This window comes from Hibiscus syriacus, unplaced genomic scaffold (genome assembly GCF_006381635.1).
Source record: "Hibiscus syriacus cultivar Baekdansim isolate YM2019G1 unplaced genomic scaffold, ASM638163v2 tig00109972_pilon, whole genome shotgun sequence".
Classification (NCBI taxonomy): Eukaryota; Viridiplantae; Streptophyta; class Magnoliopsida; order Malvales; family Malvaceae; genus Hibiscus; species Hibiscus syriacus.
The window spans coordinates 866,414-878,691 of record NW_024062543.1 but is presented as its reverse complement, the minus strand read 5'-3'; the positions used below and the strand labels follow the sequence as shown (position 1 = coordinate 878,691).

The following is a 12,278-nucleotide window of genomic DNA, read 5'->3' as shown; positions in this document are numbered from 1 at the left end:
AAATACTTCTTTCAAGAGACATTCATCCTTCCGGCGTTCAATGCTACTACCATTGCGTTAGTTCCAAAAGTCCCAAATCCCAACAAGGTTAGAGATTTTCGGCCTATTTCCCGTTGCTCTGTAATATACAAGACAATCACAAAGATCTTAGTCAAAAGGTTGACTACATTGCTACCAGGAATAATATCTCTCAACCAATCAACTTTCGTCAAAGAAAGAAATATTGTTGACAACACCCTCCTTGCTCAAGAATTGGTGAGAGGCTACGGAAGGAAATCTATCTCTCCTAGATGTGCCTTGAAAATTGATCTACAAAAAGCTTTCGACTCTCTTCATTGGGGTTTCATTTCTTCCATCCTTAAGGCTCTGTAGCTCCCTAATTCTTTCATTGGTTGGATTGAAACTTGCCTTACTGAAGCAAGATGCTCCATTTCTTTTAATGGAAGTTTGATTGGCTTCCTCAAAGGTGCAAGGGGAATAAGACAGGGTGACCCTCTTTCTCCGATCTTATTTGTTCTTACAATAAATGTGCTCTCTAGAATCCTCAACATAGCTCTCGAACATATTCTACAATCAACAAGATTCAAACATGGTTGCTTGCTAGTGAGATACCTAGGTGTTCCTTTAGTCATAAGGAAACTCACTGAAAAAGACTGCGTAGTTATTGAAAAGATCAAATTAAGGCTTCATAACTGGTCGGGAAAACACCTGAGTTATGCAGGCAGATTAGAACTAATCAGAACTATCCTATTCAATATAGCAAACTACTGGTGCAGACAATTAATTCTGCCTCAGACTATTATTTACAGGATTGAACAACTTTGATCTAGATTTTTTTGGAAAGCAACTGATAAGGCTGCCACTGGAGCAAGTCAGCTGGCAAAAAATATGTCAAGCCAAATCTGAAGGACTCGAATTAAAGGATATCAAAACATGGAACAAAGCATGTATGATACATCTTATCAGGAACATCCTTGTTGGAGAGGGGTCATTGTGGGCTGCTTGGATTAAAAGCTACATTATCAAGGATAAAGACTTTATGTTCATGGAAGATATGGCAAATTGTAGCTGGTGTATCAGGCGCTTATTGAAACTCAAGGTAGTTGCCATCCCTATTTTATCTACAGGAGCTACAAAGACAAATGATTTCTGGAAAGAACTTCGGGTAAAAAGGAGACAAAGTCTCATGGTACAAATTGATATGGTTTCCTCTACACATTCCAAAACATAGCAAGATTACATGGATGACTCTTCTTGATAGACTCCCAACTAAAGAAAGGCTTCTTAGAATGAGAATCACTACTGACAGCTCATGTATACTATGCAATGAGGTTACGGAGACTAGGGACCACCTGTTCAGTGAATGCCCTCATGCAGTTTCCTTGTGGAATGATATCCTGAATCTCTATGGCTTATGCACTCCTCCTTTACGATGGGTGAGCATGTTAGATTGGGCCTGTAGTGCTTGGAAAGGTAAGTTTCTCCTCACTACTATCTTGAAACTTGCTTGGTGCGCTTTAATCTACTCACTGTGGGAGGAAAGAAACAGAAGACTATATCGAGGAATCACAAGAACTGCGAAAGAAATGTTGAACTCTATTAAGGAGATTGTACGTATCCAATTAAGAGGAAAGAATATAAATAGATTAGATAAAATTAATATTTACCTTTGTAATCGTTGGGGTGTTGACCATCCAATTATGTTGTAAGTAGGCAGTCCTTTATCCCTTTGTTGGGATAATCTTGTATCCTTTATCCCATTGTTGGAATTTTTTTCTGCAGAAGAACTCTGCATCTTAGGTAATAAAATTTTAAAAAAAATATAACAAATCTAACCAATCAAATTATTTTTACTTAAAAGAAACCATAGAAAAGTAGAGGAGACACCGAAACAGGGATGGGTCCAAACGTAAGGTTCGGTGTCGGATGGTAAGACCAAAAGCGTGACGAAAAGACAAACGCCGTCACTTTTGTTTTCCGCCACACAAAGACATCATCACTACCACTAACACCATAATAACAATACTACCGAGCTTGTACAGGCACAGTAAACAATTTCAGCAACCAAAGAAAAAGCTTTTCCGCTTCTGTTAACTCTACATTCCTTACACGCTTTACTGTTACCCCGCGAGTAGCCAAATTTCTTCTCATCGTGAGCAGATGTACGCGTGCTCTGAAGGATTTGCTTTTTAACCGTCGGATCTCGTGATTGAGAAGATCATGGGAAGTGTATCTTCAGATGACGGCTTTGATCAGCAGAGCGAGCGGTGCGGGAGTTATAATGCGAGTGCTGATGTGAGTGAGTCGGAGAGTTGTAGTAGCTTTTCGTGCCGGCGATTCGATGGAGAAGGTTTCTCCAGTTCTATGACCTCATCTTCTAGGTTACCGGCCGCTGGAAGGTTCGGTTTTCAGGTTCCGCTGATGTTGCCGGTGATTGGAGGGAAGGATGTGGTAATTTGGGATGATGAGAAGCCTGAGAAACGGGAGACCAATTTGTCTGGTATATTTCCATTTTTTCTGTTTATTTTGGTATTTTCCTTTAGGTATGATTGGATTGCTTCAACATTATGGTTAATTATAGGCTTACGCCAGATGTAGATTTATGTGTAGTAAATTTCTGAGCGAATTGATTTTGCTTGTTTCTATTTGTAGCATTTATTTTTATTTGTTGACTTTTCTTAGTTATATCCTCATCGGTTGTTCTCATTTTTAGGGATTTTTGGAAAATTGATATTTTTACCGAGGAAGATTAATCTACTTGATTCGTTATCATTCATTTTTTTTTCATTTTCATTTGAATTTCCTATGATTTTCGTAAAGGTTCAAATGTTATACAGAAGTTGAGATGATGAAGGAGAGATTTGCTAAGCTTCTTTTAGGGGAAGACATGTCTGGAGGTGGGCAAGGAGTGTGTAGTGCACTTGCCATTTCAAATGCCATCACAAATCTCTCTGGTTGGTATGGTTTTGCTTATAATTTCATGTAATACGTTTCTTTCTTTTATGTATTGTATAAATTACATTTTCATTTAAGGTAATGGTACTCTTGTTTGTAATGGCAGCGTCCATCTTTGGTGAGCTATGGAGGTTAGAGCCATTAGCACCACAGAAGAAGGCAGTGTGGAGGAGAGAAATGGAGTGGCTCTTGTGTGTGAGTGATTTGATTGTTGAACTTGTACCATCAATACAACAATTCCCTGGAGGAGGCACATACGAAGTCATGGTGACAAGGCCGCCCTCAGATTTGTACATAAACCTTCCTGCCCTTAAGAAGCTTGATGCAATGTTGATTATCATCCTTGATGAGTTTTGTGAGACACAGTTTTGGTATGTGGATAGGGGGATAGGTGTTGATGATGGCAGTGATTGTGAAGCTTCGCCATCATTTGTTTCTGGAGGGAAAAGTGGTGGTTGCCGTGTCCAAAAATGCCGCCGAATGGCTTGTCAGAAGATGCAAGGAAGAAGTTGCAGCAAAGTAGGGATTGTGCAAACCAAATACTGAAGGCAGCCATGGCGATTAATAGCAATGTGCTTGCAGAGATGGAGATTCCTACTGCTTACTTGGAGAACTTACCAAAGGTATTTGACAGTGTTGTTTCTCAAATAGAGGCATTTTTGCTGTCTTTCAGAATAACCACATCAGCTATCTTGCATTGGTTCTCTTCATTGGGTAATAATTCATGACTATTAATGGTTGGTGCTCAGCATTGATCTGAGCATCTCTATCATGAAACCTGTTAGTTAAGATGGTATTCAAATTAAGATTGAGAAGATAAAAATAGCTTTGGAAGGGAATGGGCATGCATGATTATATTTCTCCCATTTTGAATGTCAAAATAACAAGTGCATGAACTAGTAGTTGGTTTAGGGATAATACTTTTAAGAGCAGCTGCAAATATGGCGAGAGAGTTGGGTCGTCCATCCTCCGATGAGGAATGGACTGTTTTTGTTGATAACCTTAGTAAGAGAGTTACGAGAAGTGAGCTTAGAGAGATTTTCATCCAGTATGGTAAAGTAGTTAGGGTCTATATTCCAAATGTTATTTTTAAACCGAACTACAAATCATCCACGTTTGCCTTTGTGCAATTTGCGTTAGAGAAAAGCTGTAGTAGAGCAGTTCAGAACGTGAATGGAACGCTGATTGATGGGAAGCGAGTGTCAGTGGGGGTGGCAAAGTACAAGAAAAATAGTAGAGGAGGAACAGTGGGAAATAAGCTTCAATCAGCAGGTAACAAGCAAGTCATAGGGGACAGGGGTTGGCAACAGGTGAAAACGAAAAAAGCGAGTAGTTTGAGGAATGGCAGATCGTACGATGAGGTGTTGACGGGGGATAGTTCGAAGAACATGGAGCAAGTAATAGTGGAGAGTGAAGGAGGTAAGGGTTTGAAAGATAATGAAGTGAGGAATGTATGGGATATGCACATTCCCAATGATGATTATGGTTGGGTGAAGTATTCATTAACAGGGGTTGTCAAATATCCCCTGCAGCCGAACATGGTGAAGAAGGCTATGGCAAAGGAGGGGTTCCAGGTAAAGATTGTAAGCTGGGGATTCGTAACGAATGCTGTCATTGTTATGTTCAAGTCAAATGAAGACTTTGTTAAGGCGTGGTCGAATTACCGAGACAAATTGTTTTCCTGGTTTCAATGGTTATCACCGGTGATGAGTGAGGATGGTGTTCCATTGGCGTATGGCTTGGTAGAGTTGGTAGGGTTACCACTGCTTTGCTGGAATGTACCATTTCTGGAAAATCTAGCGGGAAGGTGGGGAGATCTTGTTTGTATACTGGACGAGACTAGAAATAAAGAAGATCTCTCTTCGGCGAGATTATTGTTGAGGGCTGCTAGTCCTTATGACATTCAAGAGTCCATCATAGTAGGGTCATATGGAAGATCTTTTAAGGTTAAAATTTCTTTGGGAGGTAGCTATTATGCAGCCACAGATGTTTCCGGAGAAGAGTTACAGGAAATTCCAGTTAACGGTGATAGCTCAGGGAAGAAAGTAGACAGTCGGGGAAAATCTGCAGAGGTAGTGGGGACAGAGGTGGGCACGTGGGGGCAAAAAGTTGTAGAAAGTGGGGGGTTTGAGGAAGGTGGGGAACATTCTCTTGAAAAGTCGTCCTACACGAAATCCTATGGTTATGGGCTGTCAGGGAATCTGGAATGTGTAATGGAGCCAGTTTCCAATAAGGAGTACGCGGGTCTTGGGCTGAGAGATGTTGTGGATCAGAGTTGCTCAGCCCAATCTGATTCTAACTGGGATTCCTTTTCACCAGTAACTAAAATTATTCCTAAGGGGCCGGCTGTTAAGTTGAAGTGGGATGGTTTAGAAGAGCATAACAAGTGTCAGTCTCTCCATGAATTAATAGAGGTGGACAGTGGTGGTCTTAGAGATAAAGAAGGTGAGGGTGTCCAGGAGGAGGAAGAAAATAGAATGCAGATGAAAGTTGTTAGTCAATCGGTGAAGGAGGTAAACAAGGAGATTAGTGTGAAGAGGAAGAAAAGAGGATTTCCAGTTCCTACTTGTATGACTCTGCGTGCAGCACAGGATGGAAAAAAGAAAAAAGGTCATTATGCCAGAGTTTACAAAAGGTCGAGGAACAGAAAAATATGGTTTAATTCGAGTAATGATGCTGTTTTTACTGGTTCAGAGGCTATTACGATTCAAGATCAGAAGGGTTCAGACCGCACAAACTTTCATCAGCCTTCATTAGAAGACGTGGAGTGCGTGGAAGCGGATATCTCTTCCTCCTTAAAGTTCAGGAGAAATAGCAGGAAGAACAGAAGAGGTTTAATTAATCTTGCCTTGGAGTTGGTCAGTATTAACACTGCCTTCTCTCCTGTTTTTTCTAAACTGGTGGAGGAAGCTATGGCCACGTGGGAAGTGAGCATATTGTTAGGCATATCTTTCAAGGATGGCAAGGAGACATTTATTGAAAAGATTTTATGCCTAGAGAAGGGATCGGAGGTTGTAAAGGATGATGGTTATGATGGTTAGGTTTTGTGATCGGTTGAGTTTGGTTTGGGTGGTTGGGAGTGATATTTTTAATGCAGAATTTTAGTATACTGTCGTGGAATATTAGAGGTTTAGGGAGGAGAGAGAAGATTGTTTCTGGCGCTAGACTGGTTAAGAAGGTCAAACCAGTAATGGTTTTTATTCAAGAAACCAAGCTCGATCATTGTAAGGGGTCTATTGTACGGAGATTAGGTGGGGATCTGTTAAAGGGAGTGAAGGTTTCTCCAGCACAGGGGTCTAAGGGCGGATTGATCTGTTTATGGAATGAGAATATGTTCAAAGTCACTTTTCAGCATGTGCACAGCAGATTTTTGGCGCTTGTAGGGAAATTTATAAACGATCATAAGGAGTTCGTTTTTATTAATGTATATGGCCCTGCAATTGAGGATGAAAAGGAGGCCTTTTTTGAGGAGCTGTTGTGTTTCGTTGTTTCGATGAATTTACCGGTTTGTATAGGGGGTGATTTTAATGCGTATATTGATCCGGAAGAAAAGCTAGGGAAAGCTCAGAACTGGCACACAATAAACATCTTTAGAACTTTTGTGCAGCGAGCTAAGCTCATTGATTTGCCCATGTCAGGAGGGACTTTCACATGGAGTAGCAACAGAGAAATTTCAACATGGGTTAGGCTTGATCGGTTCTTAATAAGTGACACTTTCCTCAACTGTTTTCCTAAGATTTCACAGAACCTCCTTTCGAATTTTGTGTCAGATCATAAACCGGTGTTGTTGAAAGATTTTTGTATAAACTGGGGCCCAAAACCTTTTAGATTCTTCAATTATCTTTTACAAGAACAAGGCTTTGATGATTTTGTTGTAAACCTTGTGGGAGATGAGAAGAATAAGAGGGATTATGGGGGAATTTTTAGGACGTTACAGATGGCCAAAAATCAGATCAGAAGGTGGCAGGGAATTAGTAATGTTGGGCTGTCAGACTCCATTGCGACTCTTGAAGGGAAGATAGATAATTGGGAAAGGAAGTCGCAAGGTGGGATCCTGTCCAAGGGGGAGTGGGACCAGATGGTAGAAGGGAAAAAGGAGTTGTGGAGGCTATTAAGGATTGAGGAGAGCATTTGGTGTCAGAAGTCCAGGAGTAGATGGATTAAGGATGGAGACAGAAATACAAGGTTCTTTCAATTGAGTGCTTTGACGAGGAATAGAGCCAACACTATTCATTCGTTGAAAATTAAGGGAGATTTTATTTCGGATATAGGAATGATTAGAAGTACTGTGTTCAATTTTTTTAAGGCAACGTATAACACCAAATCAGCAATGGAGGTTGAGGGCTTAAACTTGGAATTTGCACAACTAACTGCAATTCAGAGTGCATCTTTGGAGGTGGAATTTTCTGAGCAAGAAGTATGGCAAGTAATCTCTTCTTCGGATAGTACTAAAGCTCCGGGCCCGGATGGGTTTACCATGGGTTTCTATAAGAAATATTGGGCAAGCCTAAAGGAGCAGATCATGGAGTTTTTCTCTGATTTCTATCAAGGAAAGATGTGGGATCATGGAGTTAATCATACGTTTATAACTTTGATTCCTAAAAAATGTATTCCCGAGAACATTGAAGATTTTCGACCCATTAGTCTTGTGGGCAGCATGTATAAGATCCTTTCAAAGGTTCTCTCAAAAAGACTTATATCTTGTGTCAAGGATATCATTAGTCCGTCTCAGTTCGCGTTTATTCCGGGTAGACAATTGTTGGATTGTGCATTTCTAGCCAATGAAGGAATTGATTCTTGGAGGAAGCAAGGACTTAAAGGGGTAGTTTTCAAGGTGGACTTCAGTAGAGCTTATGATACAATAGAATGGCAGATTATTCAAAGGCTTATGAGGGAGATGGGTTTTGGAGAGAGATGGTGTTCTTGGATATCACAGTGTATCTCCACAGCTTCTATCTCGGTATTAGTGAACGGGTCTCCTACTAAAGAGTTTTCTATTGCTAAAGGCTTGAGGCAAGGTTGTAGCCTTTCTCCTCTTCTGTTCAATTTAGTCGGGGAATTACTTCATAGGATGCTGTCTAAAGCAGTGGATTTGGGTCTGTTTCAAGGTTTCTCTTTTGGTAAAAATCAGAATCCCTTCTCTTTGTCCCACCTTCAGTTTGCAGATGACTTAATTATTTTCTGTAGAGCGTCTATTACACAGATTAAGAATGTTAGAAGAATTTTGAGGATTTTCGGCTTAATGACGGGGCTCCATTTAAATTTAGTTAAAAGCAAACTTTATGGAATTAATGTGGAAAGTGACATCCTTGAAGAATGGGCTACGAATATTGGCTGTGCTATTGGTTCTTTTCCAACGGAGTACTTAGGCCTTCCTTTAGGGGCAAGAATGAATTCAGAAAAGTTGTGGGATCCGGTTATTGCCAATTTTAATAAGAAATTGGCTGGTTGGAAAGTTACTTCTTTATCTTTGGCTGGTAGATTGGTGTTAATAAAGTCGGTATTATCATCATTACCTATTTTTTTCCTATCTATGTTTAAGATGCCTGCTACTATTTCTCAAAAGTTGAATTCATTGATGTCGGATTTTTTATGGGGGAGTAGGGAAGACAAGAAGAGAATGCATTGGGTGCGCTGGGATTATGTATGTAGGCCGTTGAGTGGAGGAGGATTGGGAGTGGCGGATTTGAAGGTTACTAATAGAGCTTTGTTGGGAAAGTGGGTTTGGAAGTTTGCCAATGATAAGAATTCGATGTGGAAGAAATTTTTATGTAGTAAACATAATGTAAGCTGTCATTCGATGGATATCAATAGAGTTTTTTCTTTAAAGGACTCTTGGATATGGAGGGGTATTGTGAACAGCTATTTAAAGGATGATGTCATTGGAAGCTGCCTTAGATCTCACGCTAAGCTTCAAATAGGTAATGGTAAGTCGATTTACTTTTGGAGTGATACGTGGAATGGGGATTTTCCTTTGAAACTCTTGTTTCCCAGAATATTTGCTCTTTCCTCAAATAAATTGGGTAAGGTAGCTGATTTTGGGAGTTTCGGCTCGTCTGGGTGGGTTTGGAACATTATGACCAGGAGAAACCTGTGTGATTGGGAAGTTGAGCAGTTGGTTGGGTTATTGGACAGTCTTAAAAACATCAATCTGGTTCAGTCTTTGGAGGATTCTTTGTTGTGGGTCGGTTCGGAAGATGGGCAGTTTTCTGTTAAAGCGTGTAGGAATTCCTTTTCTGTTTTTATTGATGAATCAGTTCAGTGGGAGAAAGTTGTTTGGCTGGGGTTAGTTCCACCAAGAGTGGAGACTTTTCTTTGGCAGTTGTCTCATCAAAAGGTTGCTGTGAGAGTGGAGTTGCTGAGAAGGGGATCGATGTAGGGGGATCATTCTCTGCCCGTTGTGTAATCAAGGGGCAGAATCAGTTCAACATTTGTTTGTCTCTTGTCCTGTTTCTTGGGAATTATGGATGAAAATTATAGGGTACTGGGATATTCAGCTTGCTATTCCACAAGACCCCCCTAAACTGCTCAGTTCATGGGCTGTTTTGAGGCCAAAATCAGTTATTTGGAAGTTCATTCCAGGGGCAGTTTTTTGGTCCATTTGGAAGTTAAGGAACGAGATCATTTTCGACAAGGGAAAGTTAGACAGAATTTCTTTATCTTTTACTGTTCGTTTCAGACTAGCTAAGTGGTTTGTTGCAAAGTTTCCTCGGTATTCAACTCAAGTTGATTTTTTAATTGGTGACCCCTCTGTGGCAGACAACTTTCCAGACTTCAAGGTTTTGAACAGCATTGGGTCTTGCTGGATTCCTCCTCCTATGGATTATTTTAAAATGAATGTTGATGGAGCGGTGAGTAGTTTGGGGATGATGGCTGGTATTGGGGGTATTCTTAGGGACTGGAATCGGGTGATTCTGACTTCTTTTTCGATAAATGTTGGTCCTAATACTCCCATCCTAGCAGAATTAAAGGCTATCAAGAAAGGCATTGACATCTTTGTTTCATCTGTTTGGGCTTCGAAGGGTAGGCTTATTGTTGAAAGTGATTCAAAGACAGCAGTGGAATGGATTAAATATCAAAATTCTGTCCCTTTGTACCTATCTATTTTTGTGAAGGAGATAGTGTCTGCTGTTTCTCGAAATCAGATCGTTATCAGGTGGATCCCTAGGTGTTATAACTGTGAGGCGGATAAGCTGGCTAAGGAGGGTATTGGCTGAGTGTTTCTAGTCTTTGGTATTTTAGTTGGAGTGTGTTTTCTATGTGGTGAGGTATTGTAGGAGTGTTTCTTGTCTTAAGTATTTTTGTAGGAGTGTGTTTTCTTCTGTATGTTATTTTTGTAAGTGTTTCATTTTTAATAAATTGATGTTCTCTTTTCCTCCTTTTTCTAGAGGGTTCTTGCCTTACGGCAATGGACTACTTAGAAGGAGGTTTTAAATGAGACATCCTATTCCTATAAAAAAAAAACAAGTGCATGAACTCCTGCGATAGTTATTGTGAAGCAACTGTTTTATAGCATTGTTTTTCTTACATTTGATTTTTTTTAAAGGTCTTACATTTGATTTGAATGTCAACAAATTTTCTTTGCCATCAGAATGCAAAGGCTTGTCTAGGAGATTTAATCTACCGATACATAACAGTTGATCTATTCTCGCCAGAATATCTCCTTGATTGCCTTAATCTATCAACAGAACATCAGACTCTGGAAGTAACTAACAGGATTGAGGCAGCAGTGCATGTTTGGAAGCTCAAAGATAAAAGGAAACACGCTAATGACAGCAAAGCCAAGCGCTCATCATGGGGTGGAAAGGTTAAAGGCCTTGTTGCCGACGGTGAAAAGAATAATATTCTGGCCCAAAGAGCTGAGACCCTCTTAAATGGTTTGAGGCACCGTTTTCCCGGTCTTCCGCAGACAGCATTGGATATGAACAAAATTCAATATAATAAGGTATTTTAATTAACTTTTAATGGGGAAAGGAAGTAAAAAATATCTATTCTCCACTGTCAGCAAACAATTATTCTAGCATGCGTGTGTACAGACCATGTGCTTTTAGATGAGATTTTGGAAGTTCCTTGGTTAATTAGTGAGGATAGAACCAACTTTTGTTGCTTCTTTGTTTCTATACAAATGTGCACCATCATTCATCTAGGGACCACAGCCTTTTAATGAGGTAATGGAGCCTATAATGAGTAAATTTACAATTGTCCTTAAAGTGAAAAGAGAATCTCCTCTGCTAGTTGGCATATTATGAGGCACGGGTTCTCACATGTGACTTGCATCCTTTTTCTCGTTTTATACTAGGCAGAACTGAAAATAGCCTCCATTATTATGTTTTATTTGCAGGATGTTGGGCAATCAATTCTTGAAAGCTACACTCAAAGGTGATGGAGAGTTTGGCCTTCAACATTATGGCAAGAATAGATGATGTCCTTTATGTTGATGATGCTATCAAGTGCTGTTCCGTGACAGAAACAGTTTCCCTTTTCAACCGGAGCAGTTTGAGTGGTCTTCCGGTCCAAAAACGAATGTCCCCAAGCCCCATCTCAGTTCAGCATACTCCTTATGCCTCTCCTTTTGCAACACCTGCCTTCTGTTCTTCGACCCCGCTCACCAGAAGCCCCAGAAAGGCACCGTCCTCATTGACGAGAAATGTTCTTAAGGAGGAATCTGCTTGGAACTTCGAGAAGCCATGTGTGACTGAATTTGAGAGGGTGTGGTCATGTACAGGGAACCTCAGTGCGAGAAGAGTTTCTGAAAATGCTCCCAAGAGAGATTGAAACCGAAGATGCATGACCCTATGCGAGTTTAAGTTCTATGAATAGCAGAAAAAGTAAGTTGCATAGTTTCACTGTTTGTAGATAGTTCAATAGAATTCGCTGGATGTATTCGTGTACAATCGGTGACTCGGAAAAGTAACTTATTTTTAACTAGCCAATGAATACATCCGGCATTGAACTAGCAAACACACCAATGTCAATTGAAAATTAATCATTGAGAAAATTTGAGGATACGGATATAAAATGAATACATAAATTAAGCTGAGAGTGAGTTAGAAACACCAATGTCAATTGGGCCTCCCGATCTCTGAGCTTCGCCCGACGCCTTACTCTTTTCAAGTCCGTCTTATCGGCCTTACCAACTTATTTTATGCAAGCTAACTTGCGCCCTATTCTGATCTGCAAGAAGATAGAGCAGTTTATCCGCACTTCCTTTGGGGAAACAATGATAACAAGTCTTTCTCCCTTGTGATTTGGGATGCTATTTGCCAACTACTTCTAAATGGCGGTCTGGGGTATAAGGTGTCAACAAAACCACAACATTGCAT

General features: G+C 40.3%; 1 pseudogene; it reads left to right on the top strand.

Annotated features, from left to right (window-relative positions):
* Positions 1-2,127: 2,127 nt before the first annotated feature.
* On the top strand, positions 2,128-11,893 carry LOC120211410 (annotated as a pseudogene).
* Positions 11,894-12,278: the final 385 nt, after the last annotated feature.